We start from the raw sequence: 8644 nt of genomic DNA, 5'->3' as shown, positions 1-8644 counted from the left end.
ACTTGGTTAAGATTATTTATTCTCAATAATCTTCTATCAAAAAATCATATTTGACGTTTATTGTCTTTAAATTGACTAGCCCGAATCTGCGGGCGTTACATGTACTGAGATTTTTCGCAAATATAAGTATATGATTTTTAAAGCGTAAAAAAAAAAGTTTTAACTGGATCTGAAAATTAGAGGATGTCACAAAGGCTGTGACTCGCCGGAACTTATGAACGCCACCACAATCACCACCGAAAGATATGAATGCTTCCACCGCCGCCAATCTATACAACCACCACATGTCAAAACAAAAACCACGACATTTCAACAGCACCAGCACCATCAATTTTCCGGCAAAGATAAAAACACACTCGATTTTCCGGAAAAGACAAAAAGAAACCCTTCGATTTGAAAATCTTTCAAACCCCATGAACACTCCAATTATGGTTTTCATCTTCAGCCCCCATCGTCTCCACCTCCGATCAGAAAACCCTGCTGGGAAAACCCTCTGATTTCCTAATCGGTTCCCACTACCGGAGAAGACGAATCGAGATTTGAAGAGTTAGGCTTTTTTCGTCATCGATCATCTGCAAACAACAACGACTCTGACGATGACACCGCCGTTTGGAAACCCTCGCTTCTTCTCTGATTACGACATTGAGCTACGACCGACAAAAACCCCCCATCGATCACGTTACATCGTCGGTTCCCTGTTGCTACCGGAGGTACTTAGATCTGAAGCACTACCTCCGACGACATATATCTAAGAGAGAGGGAGAGAGAGAGAGAGAGAGAGAGAGAGAGAAAGAGACGTCAGAGTTAGGATTTGCGTATTTGATAGAAATAGATAGAGGATGAGAGAGGGGCCTAGGTGGAATGTTCTCCAACAAGAGGCACTGGCGATGGTGTCATCCCCAGCGAGATGTTGACTTCCGACGAGAGGGTAACGATTCCGACATAGATGTCATCATAAAAGTGTTTGTTTTTTGTGAATATAATGTAAGAGAAAAAGAGTGATGGGGTAATAAAGGGTGGAGAGTGGTATTTTAGTTTTTTTTTTATTGTTGTAATGAAAATAAATTGAATAATCAAAATAAAAGGGGCAGTTTCATCATTCTAAGTATTCTTTGAATGTTATTGATCAAACTCACAAAAATTCAAAGTTTTAGATCGGCGTAGCAAATTTAAATTTTTTTGGACCAAAATGATAATTTTTGACAAACCACAAAAACCATTTTTGCAATTGTGTATTTGTTAAGTTATAATATGTCTTAGTCCATTTCTTTATATGTTTTTAAAGTTGTGCTCGTGTCAAACACACAAACACAAATATATATATATATATATATATATATATATATAGGGGTTCAAATGAAAATCATAATTATTCTGTGTAAATTGAGAAATGAATATGGATAAATCATTTGTAGTTTTGAATTTAACTAATTCAATAATTAAAATAATTAACTAACCATCCGTAATTAATATAGAAGGGTAGATTGTAACTCTTAATAATCAGAATTGTAGTATGTATTTTTTCAACATACATGATATTATTGCAACATACATAACACACTTGCAATCATTAGTAGTTTTTTGAATCATAAAAATTATATGTATACATTCTAACATACATGATAAAGTTGCAAACACGTGTATTCTTCATTTATATTCAACTGCTAAAAAATAATAGATTTTTTGGAAAAATAATTAAAACATTTCATAATTATGGTTATTAACGATGACAGTTTCATAAATTGTGTTTAACACTTTGACTAATATACCCATCCGTATTAATTATGGATGGTTAGTTAATTATTTTAATTGTTGAATTAATTAAATCCGAAAAATAAAAATGATTGGTGCATATTTGTTCTCACTCTACACTTAATAATTATGTTTCTGATTTGAACTCAACTATATATATATATATATATATATATATATATATATATATAGTGTTGTTCAAATGAGAATCCGAAAATGTTAGAATCCTAAGAACTATTTTTAAATATTTTCATTAAGGACATTCTGGACAAATCCAACATTTATATTGCATTAAGAAAACTTTTCTATCCTCTAGTTTACAATTAATTGCCACTTATCGTAGGACCACCGTCGGACTGTCGACGGACCATCTTCAGGCCGCCGCCGGACCACCGTCGGACTGCCGCCAGCCGGACTAACACCAAATTCAGTGACATTTTTCTGGTCGTATTCACAGCTTAATAGAGTAAAAATTGTTGCCACATATTTCTTTGGTAATACTTTTTAACATATACCATTTCATTTTTGCAGGAAAATATAGAAAATTAATAAAAAAAAAATTATGCATTGACAAATTGAACTTTTCTCTCTTTTAAATTACTGATGTTTTTATAAAAAATAAATTGTTTATAAGACATATTCACTGTTTAAATACCATATGCACAGTTTAATGGACATATTAATTCAATAATACACAGTCTAATAATTTAGTGCATAAGTTCATTCATATTTTAACATAAATTTTATATAATATATACAACTTAATAAAGTCCATTTTTAGTTTATTACATAAAATTTAAAGCATAATACAATCTATTATACAATAATCCACATATTCAAAGTAGTCAAACTCAAACTCTACCACCACCACCACGACCGACTACTACACGTCACCACCAACCACTTGTGTCACCGTCACAATCATCATTCCTTTAAAATCAGATCTGTTTGTAAAATAATTGATTGAAGACTTAAATATTTTATTCACAATTTAATAAACCAATTAATTCACGTATTCAGTGTTTAATGCAAAATAATTATAAAAACTAATATATTCTTACATATTTATACAACAAAAAAGAAATTCCAAAGAAAATTAATACAAACATTCACACATAAATCATTCATATTTTAGCACTAAGTTCATTAAAAATTAGTAGCTCAATGCAGTTAATTCACAAGTTAATACAACCAATTTACAATTCAATACACAAAATTCACAACTTAATATAATAAATTCACAGTTTAATGCACAGTAATTATATATTCATAGTCATATTTTCAACTTAAAACTTATATTTATACATCTTTTGGCTATCACTTCTTAAAAATTTATTTACACAAATATTCAAAGTTTAAATTTTACATACTGTTAGGTGCATTTCATGCACCCATTTTGTAGATTCATTACATAAAATTGCATTGCATCTAGGCTTAAACTCATGTATTTTACATGTTTTTCGGGATTTTCCATGATACTATTTCACTTGTACACTTTTGTGAAATTTCAGGGACTTTTGGAGGTGGGATCTCGCTTAAGGAGGTGAATAAAAGATGTGGACAAGATTTCAGGACTTGCGGAGCACCGGGGAAGAAGATATTGAAGAATTGAAGATTTTGGAAATTCAGGGATTTACACGACCGTATAAACGTAAGGCATGAGTTTACGTGGGCCACAGATTTGAATCTACAAAGGCAGTTTTAGTGATCTACTTTTTGCATTTACGCGGTCCACTAAACGACAATGTTAATTTACACGGGCCGTGTAAACGTGCATGTGGGTTAAAAAGCAGTTTTTCTTCTCTCATTAAAGGGGCAACCAATTTTTTACTTTGGGGGTCGATTTTTGGAGCAGAGAAGGCGATTTTCTTGAGGATTTTGGAGTTGATTAACACTTGGGAACATTTGATTTCATTTTGTAAGAACTTTAATTTCATTTTCTAGATTTGTGATCTTGTTCTAGTCATGAGTGGCTAGAACCCTAGTTTCTCCAACATTATGTTTTGACTTCTTAGTTGTGATTTCAATTATATGACTTGATGTTTGCTTTTAATTTTTATCTAATGAATTTGATTTTTCTTTAATCAAATGTTTGATTCTAATTATGATTCTTGTTGGCCATTTGAATTAGGGTTAGGTCATTCAAGTAATCCAATTGCAAAATCCGTAATTGTTTTGTGAATTGGACTAAGTAACAAGCACTAAACTAATTTCCATTGAATGAATTTGGTGTAAGTCTTATTCACACACTCTTACATTCCCGATCTTGTGAGGAGTATTGGGTGATGTTGGGAACATTCACATAAATTTTAATGCAATCTTTTAATCTAATTCTAAGAGCTTGTTTAGATTATGTTAGTAAGGTTAGGGTTAATCAAAGAGATTGTTTTGGTAAATTAATGTAGTGAATGAGAAGTGTTAGAGCTTGTTAACACTTTCAAGTACCAACTTAGATAAAATTGAGCAAATATCTAGTCATCTTTGAATCGCATTGCTAAGTCGTCATACATAGAGTTGGAGTTCTTACAATTTCTGAATTTAATTCACTCATTTAGTCGATTACTTGTGTCTTTAATTGTTTGTTTTAATCATTGCATTCAACCCCCCCCCCCCCCTCTTTACTATTGGTGACCAAAGTACCTTGCGCAAAGAGGTATAGACTGATTGTCCAGTGTCTCTGTGGATTGACCCTACTTGCCTTATACTACCTTTTAATGCAATATAGTAGTGTTCTTTTGGAGTATATCGTACCCCTTTATTTGTTGGGTTTGACATACCTAACACATACTTTATTCAAAATTATATAAAATCATAATAAATCATGCATTCACAGCTTAAAACTTATATTTTTCATTGAAACAATAAGATCCGTGTAAAAAATCATGCATGAACAACTTAAAACTTATAAAAAATGCATGCATTCACAACTTAAAAGTTATGTATTTCATTAAACAATCAAATATGTATAAAAATCACTTATTCACAACTTAAGACTTATAAAAAATCATGTAATCATAGCTTAAAACTTATAAAAAAATAGTGTATTCACAATTTAAAACATATGTTTTCTTATTATAATAGTTAAACTAACATTAACATAACTAAACAATAAATGAAACATTAAAACATTACAATTTATATTTTTAAAAACCTAAATTCACATTATTTGAGAAAATACTAACATAAGAAAATATAACATTCACATTTTAAAATTTATGTTTTTCAATGACGTAGTCAGATATGTATAAAAAATAATGCATTCACGGCCTAAAACTTATAACAAAATCAAGCATTTAAAGCTTAAAACTTATGTCTTATATTGAAACAATCATATATGTGCAAAAATCATGCATTCATAACTTAAAACTTATAAAACATCATTTATTTGTAGCTTAAAACTTATGAAAAGCATGCATTCACAAATTAAAACTTATAAAAGTCATGTATATTCACAACTTAAAACGTATATTTTCTTATTAATAACAATTAAAACTAACATTAACATACAAAACAATAACTGAAACATTAAAACATAACAATCACAACTTAAAAAAGCATAAATTAATATTTTTTAGAACATAATAACACACATTCTAAACTCAATTCAAAATATAAAAACCATAAAACATATGCTATAAATACCAATTTTAGGCAAATATTATCACAAATAAGAAAACAAACTTTAACTCACAGCTTATTAACAGTGGATTCACAACTTAATATTTTATGCAAATATTATAACAAATAAAAAAATCATCTTGTGAGAACCAAAAAAGCCATTCACAATATTTATACAACTAATTAACATTATTTATAAATACAAAAATCATAGTAGAATTTAGGTTATTCATAAATTAATAGACAAGTTTATACACTTATTCACAACTAAATGTATAGAATACACTAGTCACAGTTAAAATTTTTCATTCAGGCACATCATCAAACATATTGAGTGCATCTTGAAAAAGTTCTTGATTCTGATTTTTATCAAACCTTTAACACATAATCAGTAGCAAAGATGGAGTAAGCTGCAAAACACCGTAAATAACCATGCAAATAAGTGTATGAAGGTAAAAAACACTTATCGGAGCCTCATCATAACATACATGTTGTGAAGAAGAGGAGTGACACATTAAGAATCGAGTTAGGCACATAAGTTGTTACAACACCTTTGAATCTTGTCGATTTGGATTTGTTGCTAGACAGATCTCACAGATCATGCCTCTTCTGTTGCTGATGCACATGTATTTGGCCTCTCCAGTCGGTGGTGTTGCGACCGTCGTTGGTGGTGGCGATTAGTTGCAAAATTCATAGATCTGAAGGAGGATGATGCTACTGGTGGATCTGGTGGCTCAAATGTGGTTTGATGGCGGTGGATCTAGTAGATTTAGAGAATAAATCACATATCTAGATGAAGACAAAATTTTCGTTTTGGAGTCCGTCAAAACTCCTTCATCTGAACACTAGATCTCATTAGAAGTACTTTGATCTCCAGGGAAATCCTTATAAATCTCGAGATTTGGCTGAAAAACAGAAGATATGAAGATGGATATTTTAGATCTGGAGGCAAACATCATAGATCTAGAGCCATAGCTCATAGATCTGCAGAAAAGAGTGTGTTTTGGAGAAAACGATGGATGTTCAAATGTGAAAGTGGTGGCTATGGCGTGACATCGATAGTAGGAGGAGATGTTTTGATCAGAATATGAGAAATCGCACCAGATCAGAGTTACTAGCGGTGGTGGAGATGTTGTTGTTGGTGGTGATGACGTTGTCGGAGGCGATGGTGGAGGTGGTAGTGTTCATCACAGGTTCTAAGGTTGTAGAAGAATAAGAGATAAGTTATCTTTTCTTAGAGAATGTAGAGTAGAGAGAAGACAACCGGGTAGGTGCAAGTGTGTGTAATATGTGTAATAAAATATGAAAGTAGGTTTTGGTTTTTAGTTATTTACATTCCTGCCACTCTTTTTATTTTGTTAGTAATAGATAAAATACCCTTTTAATAAGTTTTGTAAACATTTATCGTAGAAATAAAAAATATACCTTAATAAAAGTGGTTCTTAAATGGTTCTTAACCTTTTATGGTTCTTATTTGATCTTTTCCCTATATATATATATATATATATATATATATATATATATATATATATATATATATATATATATATATATATATATATATATACAAAAATAAATATTAGAAACCGTGATAACTGACCTATCACAAATTTGTAACATTAATTTTATCTAATTTTTAATATTTTTTGTCATACCCCGGCCGTCGGCGGAAACATCGGGCGGTGTAACGTCATTTCTCGTATCATAGTTATCAACTTCCTGAAAACACATGCATTTAAAATACGTCAACATAAAGTTGGTGAGTCCACATTGACTCCATATAAAAATAATACATTTTTCCAAGTTCAAAAGTATAGTTTTGAAAGTATCATTTTGACTCTCCAATGTTTAGTATATATATCCTAGGTATAAAAGTTTACTTACCAAATAAGTAGTTTACCTATAAGTCTCATGTACTATGAATGTAAGTGTTTGTAATTCCATACAAACGAAAGTTGCTACGTATAAATCTTATTTCAATTCTATACGAGTAAAAACCGCTACGTATAAATCTATTTCAATTCTATACGAGTAAAACCGCTACGTATAAATCTTATTTCAATTCTATACGAGTATGTGTGTTAGGCATAATTATCTACTTAATATTCTAGTAGTATACCTACCAGTTTCTTGTACTTAGAGTATAAGTGTTTGGGAGACTTATAGTTAACATTAATACTTGTATAACGACAAAGTATAATGCTTCTACAATTTGCTACCATGAGTCCGTAACCGCGGCAATATGACTAGTTTCAAACCTCTGCTTGATGCTACAAGTTTCGCATCTTAAGATAAGTTCCACACGCTTCATCAACGTCGGAACAATAAACAAACAAAAGGACAGTTCGTCACTCACACACCGTTGTGTTGTAGCTAGCAACCACGAGTGGGGTTGTCAACCCGTATCTTATTCATACACGACTTCCTCGCTCACACGGGATTAACGGTTACAGGTCAGAGGATTTTTCCTAAGATTTACAATCTTAGTTGATGAATACAATAACTCATGTAGACTTGTCGAATTCCGTTAGTTCTAGTAGTAAAATCATATTCGTGTCTAAAACCCTAAGTTATTAGACTATGCTTCAAACATTACTCCTAATATTTATAATACTTAGGCAGTATAATAGCTATAACTTTGAGTTAAAACCAGGTTTTATCTTAACATAAAACCAATAACAATAACATATAACATACCTGTTTTTATCTTGACATAAAACCAATAACAACAACATATAACATACCTGGTTTTATCTTGACATAAAACCAACAATAACAACATACTTATCAATTACATATAGAACTTCCGAGTATAACTCTGGAACTATATCGCACACAAAATATATATAGAATCCTAAGTATAACTCAAGATCTACATTAGTATACTACTATAACAATAACATGCTAACAACTTTCCGATAGTTGTATACTTTCAGATACGAAATAATTATATCCCGGTTATTATAACTATCTACGTTGATACTAATATACTATCATATAGACATAATAATAGCGTATATATAATATTTAGCATGCGTTTCCCCCCGAAATATTAGAAAGTGGGTCCGTGAAACTCACCCTAGTAGCGTGATCTATAGAATCTAAATGCACAGAGGCTCGTCGTTATCAGACTCGGGAAGGGAAACGGCCTTCGGAAACGAGAGAGAAAGAAAGTAGAAGGTGTAATGAAAGAATGATTCTCGATTGCTATTTATAGGATGATTTTGGCCCTCTCACGTCGTGAGAATCAAGACTCACGTCGTGAGCCATGGCA

Source organism: Lactuca virosa, chromosome 7, assembly GCF_052849685.1.
Source record: "Lactuca virosa cultivar CGN04683 chromosome 7, Lactuca_virosa_CGN04683_v6, whole genome shotgun sequence".
NCBI lineage: Eukaryota > Viridiplantae > Streptophyta > Magnoliopsida > Asterales > Asteraceae > Lactuca > Lactuca virosa.
This window is presented reverse-complemented; position numbering follows the sequence as displayed.